The sequence below is a fragment of the Pinus tabuliformis genome, chromosome J (genome assembly GCF_031772625.1).
Source record: "Pinus tabuliformis cultivar Carrire ecotype Pingquan chromosome J, CPIR1, whole genome shotgun sequence".
NCBI lineage: Eukaryota > Viridiplantae > Streptophyta > Pinopsida > Pinales > Pinaceae > Pinus > Pinus tabuliformis.
This window is the reverse complement of record NC_142295.1, coordinates 281,785,537-281,798,218: the sequence shown is the minus strand read 5'-3', so window position 1 is coordinate 281,798,218 and position 12,682 is coordinate 281,785,537.

Here is a 12,682-nt window from a genome sequence, read left to right as displayed (position 1 = left end):
TTACTTCTTTATGAAAGCAAAAGAGAATGGAGAAAGCACTAACCGTTGCCTTGCGCTTAATGTCGAATCCAAACTCTTCTCTTTGGCCGCTTGCTCCTAGCTCTTTGTTCTTCTGCTTGCCCAGCTACGATGAGATCCTGCAAAATAACAAAGAAGGAAACTACAAGAGGCATGCAATCATAACTGGTTCATGGATTAGTGTAAACCAAACATGCAATCATCACAATATATAATTGAAACAAGAGCACATAGAAGAACCTCAATAGCTTTTATTAATGAAGAAATAAAGGTTCTGAGAGCATTACAACCATTGAAGGCTCCAACCCAGCAACACCTCCCAACAGAAAGAATTGCTCTTCTTCACCTCTCTCAAACAATCACCCAATAACTCAATAGTGAAACCAACAGCATATCATTACTTTGCACAAAATTCCAGCCTCCTGAGCTCATAGGAGAGAGCTCAATATATAGATGAATTGAGAAAGGACGAGTCAGCTTGCAACTGATGTGTAGCTGCCTTGTGTCCTCTCTCTCTTCAGTTAATCTTTAGTTGATCTTCAGTTCTTGAGTCCACTTGGAGAACTTTGCTTCCACTTGGAGAAACAGAGCCTCTGACTCATCACAAGGCGAAATACCTGATCCAAGTGTCATTTTTGGAAGATTCCAAAGCAATGACTCACTGTGCCACTTGTCCCTTCTCGCTCAGCGCAGGTGGCCTTTGTCCCACTTGCTTTGCAACGCAGGTACACCATGGAGCAACTGTGTTTCAGCGCAGAAACCTAGTGGAGCACCTGCTTTGATTTCAGGATTGCTTGTTTTTGAGTGTTTTCAGGTGGAGAACTGATCTGAGAGCTGTTGGTTTGCTGACCTTGTTCCTCTAGGGGTAGGAACATCATGTTTAGGGAACTTTGGATCCCTTGGATTATTGACAATTCATGCTCGTTGCTGTAAGGCACAAAATTGTCTATAACAGATGCCCCCTAAAGTATGAGGTCGTTTATCGGGTGAAATGCTTTATTGAGAGGATCCGAAGTTCATTCAATCTGCTGAGAAGTGTCCTATAATAAGATACAATACAATACATTATTTTTCATACATTTTTCATGATCTAGCTGAGGCGGGCATTCCCATGCTCAGCTTTATAAATACATTTTGGTACATAGAACAGACGATCGTCTGATTGTAGACTGATAATTCTCTGCTGAAATTATCATCCTTTGAGAAGGATGATCATCTGCTGTAATGGTGTACATATCAAATGTCTTTATGTCCTGAATATATATCGCAGCCCGGATGGATGAAACTAGATCCGGGGTCTTCAATCTCTTCCGATCTTCACTCGATGTACAAGTCGATCCATGTGAGAATTTCTTGAAGTCGAACATGGAAAGACATCGCTTGATTACCGGTCAATGACGTAAACCGTTAACAAGCGCGAGAGGAGTCACCGATAAGGATGATGACCCTCAAGGTACGGTAGTACAATCCACATGGTGGGAATAAAGGACTTGGCGTCGACCACCATGCAAAATCTTTTGGTCGAAGGTCATTGATGTATACCTGTCGCCGGAAGTGAGAAACTTGCCATTGAGGCATGCAAGCTTCAAAGTACTGAGGGGGGTGTTCCTAGATCAACTCCTTGGATAATGAGCTAATGTCGACAAGGAGCGATCCGTGAAAGGAGGGCCTTAATGAATCCCACATCAGTGACACGGAACAGAGCTAGTGATTGTGATGAGGTGAAAACAAACTGTGATGTATGATTCAGGGTGGCGATCATGAAGTGGATGAAGGATAATGTATGGCAGTGGGTGGAACACGGTTGACTCTTTACAGAACCACATCTCTTGAACATATAACGACACTGATGTGATGGATTGGTAGCATTACCCCAATTGTGGATGGTGTGGCGAAGACGATGGTTATGAGACCGGTGAATGAAACAACCCAACCCGATGTGATACGGAGGACAAAGTGTCATGTTCAAGAGCGACTTGCTACCATTAATGCTGTGAGGTTCTCCCAATTTTTCCCCAGTCATTGCTGACCAGTACCTCTTTATTTTTGTCAAGCTTGAGGAGGATAACATATGCTTGTTCTATAACCTGCCCTTCGGGCAAGCCCATCGCTATGTTTTAACGAGCCTAGCGATAGGGAAACTTGTTCTCGTCTAAAGACAAGTTTGTCACTATTTAATCATTTTAACGAGTCTAACGACAAAGAAAACTCGGTCCTTTTCATTTTTAGAGAGTCTGAAAAGGTACGAAAAGTTAACTCCAAAATTCCTTTTTCGTCTTCTAATCCCTTAAGTCCGAAAAAGTATAAAACAATACAGAAGGGATGAATTTTCTATTTCTTTAACGAGCCGAACAAAACAAGCGCTCGATATTTTTGTGTAATAATCCCTCAGGTCCAAAAAGATTAAAATCTAGAGGAGGGATAGCTCTTCTTGTCCTTTAACGAGCTGGAAGGCCAAAACTCGGCAAACTTTTCATATTTTACGAGTCAGTGAAAAGAGCTCAAAGAAGACTCGTCTTTTGAGGAACGAGTGATGAACAGGGATAGCAGCAGATTCCAGGTACAGGTTGGAATTCTCCAATCACGGCAGTGTCACAAGGATGGCTAAGTGAAATCACTCTTCGCAGCTGTTCCTCAAAATGGGTAAACAAACATATGGAGGTGAACGATTGGCCAAATGAACGGATGGAGGTGGTGGCATATAAACATGACCAAGGGCTTTTAATATGGCTTTCAAAGGTTACATTTCTCGAGGTTGTTTACCGGTTCATTTTTTCTGGATGAGCTTGAACTGTAGGGAAAGATTGCTCACAACTTGTGTTTATTTTTTAACGAGCATGAACTCTGTACAAAACTGCTCGATTCTTGCGTTTATTTTTTAACGAGCATGAACATTGCTAAAACTGCTCGATTCTGATGCCCCCAGCATAAAAAATGCGGGCGAGGCATATGTCCTCTAATTCTTAAGGGGACATTTCATTTTTTAATGAGGTTGACATCGTGAAGAACTATCCTCTTTACTCTTTATTTCATTTTTTAAACGAGGTCGACTTGAGATAGGAACTATCCTCGAAACTTTTAGATCCATTAAAAATAGAAGGCTTCATATCCTGTTGCACTCATCTCCGCAAGATTACTCGGCGGGGTTGGGGCAAAAGTGCCCATTAAAGAAGGGCCTTTTGGGAAAATTACTCCGATATATTGGAGAGGATGATTGCCTCCATGGATCAATGGAATGCTTCTCGTGTTGGATGGCGGCTCAACTTCTGTCGAAGTTGTTGTCGAACTGTCCGGTCGACCTTTTCTTTCGCTATTCAACGGCTGTAGATTCCCATGGCTTTTGTTTAATGTTGCAATTAAGGCATCATCTTGGCGCTTAAAACTTGACAACATCATGACTTGTGATGGGGAAGCATTTCCACTGTCAACCAGATTCTGACTTGGGTCGGGAAATGGATCAGTCAATACGGCTGGAGTGTGCGGATTCTTTACGAATCTCTTAAACTCAGCTTTGTATGGGCAATCTGACGTCCAATGATCATCGTCACATATGTGACATCTCCTAGGTGTTTTCTCCTTTCTACGAGGATTTTTTCGAGGAGATGACTTTCTTTGATCTTTCTTCCCTTCGTTTTGATTCTTCTTGCTTCCTGGTTGATTGGTTTCTTTGCCCTTATCTGTCGATACGGCATTTACTTCCGAAGCAAGAACTTCTTCATGCGCATTTTGATTCGAATCCTTACGGGCCTTCTTTTGATTGGTCCTTTTCGGATTCGTGTTTGCCGTGCCAATCACGCCATCACCGGCATGAGAGTCACTGTTTGATTTAGGAGGAGGAGGGATTGAAAATTCTGGTCTAGGGGCATCTGGTATTTTGTCATAGAGCGTGCCGGACTGAGTATATACTAAATCCAAGTATTGTGCACGAGCGATAACTTGCTCTTCTGTTACGACTCCCCCCTTTCCTACATCTTCCGTTATAGCCGGAAGTAATGACTTTATAAACCACTCAGCTAAAAGCTGATCAGGAACGTATGTTTTAACCATTCTTCGTCGACGTCGCCACTCATGTATATGATCTGATATATGAGTTGCGGTTGTCTGTTTGAAATTAGTCAATATCTCTGTTCCCGTTTCATACCTTATTGGTAATTGAAAGTGGGTCAAGAATGTCGTGGCAAGGGAGCCAAAATTGTCGAACGAAGCTCTAGGCAATTCTATATACCATTTTGCCGCTGGACCTGTCAATGTCCTCTGAAAGAGGCGAAGCCTTATCGAATCGTCATTTAAAGTGTTCGACGAACACCATAGATGAAACGTCATCACATGATTCGACGGGTCTTCACCTGGATTTCCATTGAATTTAGGAATGTCGGATGGAAGTTTGTGTGGAATCACTGGCCACCAAGGGGCGTAAGCAATTGGATCGTTGGTTAACCTATGTAAATCAGGCAACTCTAAAGTCGCCACAAATGGTAACTGTTGGTTCAAGTTAGGTGAAGCGTAACCAGGATACGATGGAATCACCTGAACAGTCGGTCTTTGCATACCAGCATAATGGAGTTGATGTTGGTATGATGAATACGGTTGATGGACTTGACCACTATAAAGTGGTTGATTTTGACCATTTTGAATATATGGTTGTCCAGTATTCACAAATATTTGTTGTTCAGAACCTTGGTACACTTGTTGGAATTGCGGCTGTTGGTATTGCATTATCCACGGTTGCGACACCATGGGTTGTTGCGCTACACTAACCATTGGACCAAGATGTGGGGTAGTTGTACCCAACTGTACTTGTGTTGCCCCACCAGTAGGTGATTGTGGTTGGGTCGCAGGGTCAAGGGGCTGTTGCATGAGAACCTGAGAAATCTGAGGTTGACATACAACAGGCATTGTTTGAACTTGCGACACGGTCACAATAGCCGGTGTAGTTGGGATGTTTGTCACAGGTACACACTGTTGCATAGAATATACAACTCTTGGTGGCTGGGATATCATAGGTACCCAACTACTCGTTGCAATTCCGCCATAACTTGAATAAGGTTGAGAACTCCCGTATGGGTACCCTCCCGGAGGGGGTAATGAAAGGGCATACTGCCCCCCATACGGTAGCAATCCAGAACTCAAGGCAATTGATTGTCCTGGAGGATTGGATGGCCTAATTAGATTCCCAAAAGGGTCAATTTGATGAGTCTCACCATGAAAGTTACCAGACATTACTCCGGAACAAACAGGAACAGACCATACTGTCGAGATAGTCTCTTGGTGGACTCCTTCTAGCGACTGAGAGCTAGTTGGGACAGATGGTATGCCGGCGAACATTGTTGGATTTGCAACAGGTAATTCTGCTGTCGCCGTGTCATTTGACACAGTCCTAGATGTCGATGGTTGTTCAGTCATTTTTAGTCTATCCAATTGATCACCTAGTGATTCTACAGGAACTTCCACTGGTGATGGGCAAACTTCTGTTGTAGCAGGAAATAGAGTGACCCCTACTCCAAATTGAATTGGAGTGGATACTTGCGGTTCCTCTATAATTTCTTCTATTGCAATCAGACCAGGTGGAAGAGGAAGATCGTCAGGTCCGTAAAAGATTTCCGGTGCCGAAGAAGGGGTTGTATCGATCGCGATAGATGTTTGAGGAACAAAACTCTCTGGACCGGTTACAGATGGAACTGGTTCAGTCATACAAGTATTTGCCCCCAGACTAGGATCAGTATTACTGTCCCCCTGTGGCGATTGAACTTCTTCTATGGAGGCAGGGTTTCCGGAAATGTTTGGAGTGACCAGAATCTCAGATGTTGTTGGAACACTTGTTCTAACTTTTAAAGGAGATTTTGAACTGGTTCGACGAGCTCGCTTTGTCCGGATTGTTTTCGATTCCAGAGACAAAGACGGTTGACTCGCAAGCCTCCGAGAACGATGGATATTCAATTGACTTTCTTCCACGATTGCGGATTACTCGATCAACTAAAATATAAAGGGGAAAATTTGTGTTTCCGATTTGAATGAATTTTATTGGACGCTTTTAAACATAACTTTGCTTTTTCATGTTTTAAGAGTCGAGAAAAAGCTAAAGATGACTCTAGTCTCCTTCGATGTATTAACGAGCCCGAAGTGACAAATGCTCGGTTGGACCTTTTCAGTTATAGAGTTTGAAAAAGGCCAAAAGAAACTGCTCTGGAGATCTAAGCAGAGGGTGTACCAAACCTTTCGCGAAACCACAGAATACGTTTTACGGTACGGGTCGTCGATCTTTGTGAATGCTGTGTTCACTGCATCGCGATCAGTAGGGCGGCTGACACGGCTTCCTATGGATAAAGGATAATTTCCTATAGGGGTCTCCCAATATATACGCGACGGTACGTGGGAGCACAAGTCCGTATTAGTGCCACCGACTCTCAGGAGGAATCACCCACCTTCGTAGAGATCGACAGTCACTATGTTTAACGACGCCGGAACACGTCTCTACCTAGACCTCTAGATGTTTGCGTTATGTTTCAAATGCGTTGTTAGGTTCATTCAGTATATTTTAAGTTGATCTTTTTTAAAGTTTGCCTTTCAAGGTTCACCACGAGATGTATATGAAAAATTCCTAAATGCAGCCTAAGATGAGAAGCAAGCTTTTTCAAATCTTTTTGACTGATGAAAATCTTAACTACTGAGGGAGAAGAAAGGCAAATTCTTTTCACACAGTTCATACAGCACAAACTAATGCACTTTCTCCTAAATCATCATGCAAACTTTTTCAAATGCAAAATGCATGTATTTTCTTTTCCCTTTCTTAATGCGGATGGATTACAAAAAGAAAGTGGTTATATAACTTTGATTTCGATTTAGAGCGAAAACAAACAAGTTTGTCCAAAATCAAAAGACACCTTAAGATTCACTTGCTTAATCACTGGAAATACATGAAATCAAACCATACTGACGAAAGTAAAATGACTAATCAGCTATGGATAGCAAACAAGCTAACTCTTTAGACCAGCAAAATGCCTAAAACGGGTTCAGATCTAAAAGGCAAAAAGCATGACTAGTTTACTTTTCGTTATGGGAAATTGTAAATGAGTAAGAAATACAAAGAACAAGTACAATTTCGTTATATAACAGAGGCAGAATGATGGCAAGTAATATTGGTTTCAAAACAGGCACAAGACTGACACCTAGCAGCAAAACTAAGTGAAAACAGGCAAGAGAAAGGAGGAAACCCCAAATGCACTAGGCAAATTTGGGCCAACGCAGGCTCTGCACAACCAAACTGGCTCTCAGCGCAGGTAGCCCCTTCGAGACCTGTGTTGCAAAGCAGGTAGCCTGTGTACTACCTTCTTTGGAAAACGAGAATTGCGTTTTCACAGTTTCCGGGTCATAATTTTCTCAAAAATGCACGGTTTTTGCTCAAATCAGAAGCAATCAGTCAAGCACACTCAAAGGGATGATTAAGAAGGTGCAAAGCTATCACTAAGAGCTTACAAGGATCCTTGTAGATCAGCTCTTCAAATCATGAATTTGCTCAGAAAATGAGCAAGAGTAGCTGCCCTCTACTTCGCTTTTGATATAGTCAAAAGCTTTTCGATTTGGTACTCTTTTGTTCAGGAAATGAATAGCAAAATACTACAAACACAATCAAATGGATACGATCCCCAGTTGAGTCGCCATTTTGTTGTAGGGAAAAGTATCCGACTCGGATGACCCTATCCCACTCTAAGGGTGACAGTTCCTTAGCAACAACTGTAAAACAAACTACTTAAGGTTTACTTCTTTATGAAAGCAAAAGAGAATGGAGAAAGCACTAACCATTGCCTTGCGCTTAATGTCGAATCCAAACTCTTCTCTTTGGCCGCTTGCTCCTAGCTCTTTGTTCTTCTGCTCACCCAGCTACGATGAGATCCTGCAAAATAACAAAGAAGGAAACTACAAGAGGCATGCAATCATAACTGGTTCATGGATTAGTGTAAACCAAACATGCAATCATCACAATATATAATTGAAACAAGAGCACATAGAAGAACCTCAATAGCTTTTATTAATGAAGAAATAAAGGTTCTGAGAGCATTACAACCATTGAAGGCTCCAACCCAGCAACACCTCCCAGCAGAAAGAATTGCTCTTCTTCACCTCTCTCAAACAATCACCCAATAACTCAATAGTGAAACCAACAGCATATCATTACTTTGCACAAAATTCCAGCCTCCTGAGCTCATAGGAGAGAGCTCAATATATAGATGAATTGAGAAAGGATGAGTCAGCTTGCAACTGATGTGTAGCTGCCTTGTGTCCTCTCTCTCTTCAGTTAATCTTTAGTTGATCTTCAGTTCTTGAGTCCACTTGGAGAACTTTGCTTCCACTTGGAGAAACAGAGCCTCTGACTCATCACAAGGCGAAATACCTGATCCAAGTGTCATTTTTGGAAGATTCCAAAGCAATGACTCACTGTGCCACTTGTCCCTTCTCGCTCAGCGCAGGTGGCCTTTGTCCCACTTGCTTTGCAACGCAGGTACACCATGGAGCAACTGAGTTTCAGCGCAGAAACCTAGTGGAGCACCTGCTTTGATTTCAGGATTGCTTGTTTTTGAGTGTTTTCAGGTGGAGAACTGATCTGAGAGCTGTTGGTTTGCTGACCTTGTTCCTCTAGGGGTAGGAACATCATGTTTAGGGAAATTTGGATCCCTTGGATTATTGACAATTCATGCTCGTTGCTGTAAGGCACAAAATTGTCTATAACATGGACCTTTAGTCTTGCCTACCCCTTTGAATGCCATGCCTGCAGGAGATTATCAAGAATTTATGCAAAAGTTTACTGGTTTAGAAGAAGTATCAGATAAAGAGCACCTTGAGTCCTTTTATAGTTGTGCTGATAACCTGGATATCAATGAAGAGGATGTCTGGATGAGGGTTTTTTTCCAAAGCCTAGATGGGGAGGCTAGAAAATGGTTTAGAGAATTACCCCCTAGGTGTATTGCAGATATTGAGGCTTTAGATAATGTATTTTTAAAGCACTAGGGGAATAATAAAGATCCGCTCTTTTTTCATGATGAATTTGGGAACTTGCAGAGAGAATTTGGTGAGCTGTTGTCTGATTTCAATATTAGATTTAATCATATGTACAGTAGAATGCCAGCTGAAGTTAGACCCATCCTTGCTTCTACCATGATAACTTATGCTAATGCCTTCAATTCTCAGTTCTGCCTGCTGTTAAGAGAAAGAAGATGCACTTCTTTGGCTGATATGCAAGCTCCAGCCTTTGAAGTAGAAGCAAATATCATTGCTGCAGAGAGTCTCAAAGATGATGATGAAAATAGAAGACAGGGAGAAGAATCCTTATCATCCTATGATCCCGAAATAGATGAATTAGCTAGGATGATTGAGTTTTTTTCCTTTGAAGTTTCCAAACAAAAACCTGAGCATCATTTTGAGGAGGCAGGAGCTCATTGTTCCATTTCTTTTCCAACTCCAAACTTATGTAGAGGAACACATGAGCATGTACAAATTTTGCAGAAAAGTAGAGATACAAATGAAGATCAAAGGGTGAAGACCCTTTGCCAAAATATAGTCATGGAGGAAGAGCATCCTGATGAAGAGGAGGAGGTCCATGTTTTGGAAGGTGCCCCTTTCCTAACAAGGGTTGCTTATGAGAAAGAAATGTCCAAAGGCACTGCTCAACAATTTTTTGTAGCTGCAGAACAACAATTTGGCCAGCAGTGCCAGATAGCAGCAGATCCCTTCCTCAAAGAATTCAAGCTGGAAGCCAGCTCAGCTTCACATGGCTATGCAGATCTGCCAATTTTTCAGCCTGCTTTTTTCCCCAGTCCAGTGATTAAAAAGAGAGAGGACAACTCCCCATCATGTTTTGTTTCTCTGTCTGATCAAATAACAATCCCTCACAGTTGCCCCTTGAAAACTGAGGCAGAACAAAATTCAATGCTCAAGGCTGAAACTGATCATCTCAATCTTGATATTTTAATACTTTCTCAGATGGACTCTACACAGACTGAAAGGGCATCCTTTCAGATGAAAGAAGAAGCAAATGTGCATTATTCGAATCCCTCCTTGGATGAGGATTGTTCAGAGCAAGATGAAGGAGAAGAAAATGTCTTTGTGTCCCCTACATAGGAATACAATAGTGCATCTTTCATATTAGTTGTGCAGACCACAAATGACACAAATAAGTACACAACAACACTGATTATTCAACAGATGTACAAAGGCTCCTCTAAAGAACATCCAAGGAGGAAAATACTTAGAAGGGAAATGAAAGTTGATCCCTATATACCCATCAAGGTCAAACCTCCTAAACTCTTTGAGGTAGAGGATCAAATAAATCCTATCCTGCTGATCTATGATGAACCGGATGATAGGCAACAATTTTGATGGCCCAGCAAATGGGCAATTTTTGAAGTTTAAGTTTTTCAGGTTTTAGTGATTGTAAGCAGTTTCTTGTGCAGTTCTTAGTATATGCTTAGTTTGACTCCATGCCCAATGGATACTGGGTAGTGTTTTTAAGCTGGTTCTGCATGAAGGCATTGGTCTATAGGTTCTTGAGACCTCACAGGGAGGATCTCATCCCCAGAAGGAGCCAATGTTAGCTCTGCTATACAATTCAGTGTTTACAGGCTCAAAGGTACCATGGAAAATGCTGGTTTTGGTTGCTAAGGTGCTCGCAGCTGTTGGTTTCCTCTTCTCCCTCGTTCTCATTGTAACTCCATAGACTTGCCTTCATTTCTTTCCACGAAACCTTTTTGTTCCCCGTTTAAGTATTCTCATTCTCCTTTGTTTCGCTGTGTAAACTTGTGTTTTTTAAAGCCCCGAGCACTTAGCTCTGAGTCACCATATGACCCGAGCATATAACTCTGTGCTCTCTTTTAAACCCCAATCCCCATTCTAACCTCTCTTAATCGCATCCTTCGTTTAATCCCAGGCATTGACCTCTTAATCCATTATAACCCGTTTGCTATAACCCCCGGGTGCATAACACACGAACCAGCGCTATTTTAGCCTCTCGTCGTTTGCTAAATCTTTACCGTTGATCACCACGATCCAACGGTTCTCATCCATTTTCCTGCACATTAAACTTTGTGCTCGTTCCTTGTGATCTGACCGTCCATCACAGATCCAACGGCTGACACATCCCCCGACCACGCGACCTACACACGCGATAACTCGCAGGGGCGGTGGTTTTAGGCTGCCGCGCATCACGAATCTGTTGGATCACACCTTCATGTACGTAAACCACCTTCTCCCAAAAGCAGTGTGGGGAAACTGCTTACCGTCATTTTGGTACGGTCCCCTGCCCATTAATCGCCATGAATATTCCCTGTCATCTGACTGTCCATCGTTGATCGGACCGTGGACTCTCCCCCCAATCGCGCAACTTGCATGTGCGTTAACCTGTGGGGGATGGGTTTTCAGCTGCCACATGGCACTGTTTCATTGGATCACGCCTTTGTATATGAAAACCGCCAATGGCCGATAGGCGGTGCGAGGAATACCGCCCACCTCCCTAAACCGCCTTTCCCCGCCATTTAAACTCTGCACAACTCTCGCGTGTGATCACCGTTGGATCTGCCTGATGGTGATCCAACGGCCCTCATCGCATCTTCTTTTTCACCTCCTGATATTTCCTCCTGCGCAATCTCCATCGTTGATTTTTATGATACAACGACTGGGATTATTTCCGTTGTTTAACTCGCCTGTCCTCTCGATAATCCCTATCAGTTGTTCGCAGCCATTGATCCCTGCAACCCAATGGCTGAGATTTATTCTCGGCTGGCTCTTAATCCTGCCATGAAATCTCATTTCCTTTTGACTGTCTCGAGCTCACGATGGATGAAGGAAGCCATCATCCTGTACCTTGTAGTTAATATTTTAGCAACCACATTAAACAACAGAATGGCCGAAGGAAAAGTAGGTGAATTTGAGCAGTGAAGAACATTTATCAGGCATGGAGTTTAATCCATAATTCATTCCAACTGCCAGAGAAGGACATCATACAATCTAAACAAGACGATTTGTCCATTAAAGCTCTGAGAATTGCAGTAGAGGCCCATTTCATATTGTAAATGTGGTTGGTGGTCATTTTGTTAGAGTCAGTCTGGTCAGCCCTCCTTCAGAGATCAAACCTCTTTATGCATTTAATTTTTAGGTGTCCCGCTCCCTTCACTCAGCTGCATTCCACTAGGGGCATGCCATAATCTGATGGAGAAGGCCATGCTAGCTATTTCCCTCATGTTTGGCTCCTGCTGGCTTATGTCCTTGTGTCAAATAATCAAAAAGTCCATAACAGTCTAGGTCTGGTCCTTCAACGGAAAAAGGTCATTTTTGGTCATTAGGTCTAGGAACTGGTAAGTTTGGTCTCGAAATATGTCCAGTATAGCCATGCAGGCCAGAGGGATGTTCTCGCAAAGTAATGATCCACAGAGTTTCACCATCACATTGACAGACTTCGACTATTCTTCAAAACTTTGTTTTGAAGAAAAGTCAAATAGTGTCATTTGTGACAAAAGTTTCAAAAAGAGTCGACAATTGATTTCTTCAGGTGCAGTCATGGTTTCTGTGGCCAAAGTGATCTGTCATGCAATCCCTGTGAAATAGTGTAAAACATTTCATCATTTGAGCCCAAAATCCAAAGAAAAAGTGAAAATCAGGGTGTATTAAAGTCAGTGAA